Genomic DNA, 958 nt, shown 5'->3' with positions numbered 1-958 from the left:
TCAAGGATATAAGAAAGGACATGAACAAATGGAAAAACATTCCATGCTCATGGATAGGATGAATGAATATTGTGAAAATGGTCATACTGCCCAAAGTAATATAGATTCAATGCTATTTCCATCAAACTACAATTGACATTCTTCATACAATTAGAAAATAACTTGAAATTTTATGTAGAACCAAAAACAGCCCATATAGCCAAGGCAATCCTAAACAAAAAGAACAAAACTGGAGGCATCATGCTATCTGACTTCAAACTATACTACAAGGCTACAGTAACCAAAACAGCATGGTACTTGTACCAAAACAGACATATAAACCAATGGAACAGAAGAAAGATCTCAGAAAGAACACAAACGTATGCAACCATCTGATCTTTGACAAACCTGACCAAAACAAGCCATGGAGAAAGGATTTCTTATTTAATAAATGGTGCTGTAAAAACTGGCTAGCCATATGCAGAAAACTTAAACTGCACCCCTTCCTTACAGCTTATACAAAAATTAACTGAAGATGGATTGAAGACTTAAATGTAAAACCCCAAACCATGAGAAACCTAGAAGAAAACCTAGGCAATACCATTCAGGACATAGGCATGGATGAAGATTTCGTGATGAAAATGCCAAAAACAATTGCAACAAAAGCCAAAATTGACAAATGGGATCTAATTAAACTAAAGAGCTTCTGCACAGCAAAAGAAATTATCATCAGAATGAACAGGCAACCTACAGAATTGGAGAAAATTTTTGCAATCTACCCATCTGACAAAGGTATAATATCCAGAATCTACAAGGAACTTAAACAAATTTATAAGCACAAAAACAAATAACCCCATCAAAGAGCAGGTGGAGGATATGAACAGACACTTCTATAGAGAAGACATTTATGCAGTCAACAAGCATGAAAAAAAGCTCAAAATCACTGGTCATTAGAGAAATGTAAATCAAAACCACAATG

This window comes from Mandrillus leucophaeus, unplaced genomic scaffold, assembly GCF_000951045.1.
Source record: "Mandrillus leucophaeus isolate KB7577 unplaced genomic scaffold, Mleu.le_1.0 Scaffold459, whole genome shotgun sequence".
In the NCBI taxonomy this organism is placed as follows: Eukaryota; Metazoa; Chordata; class Mammalia; order Primates; family Cercopithecidae; genus Mandrillus; species Mandrillus leucophaeus.
Note: the sequence above shows the minus strand (reverse complement) of the source record.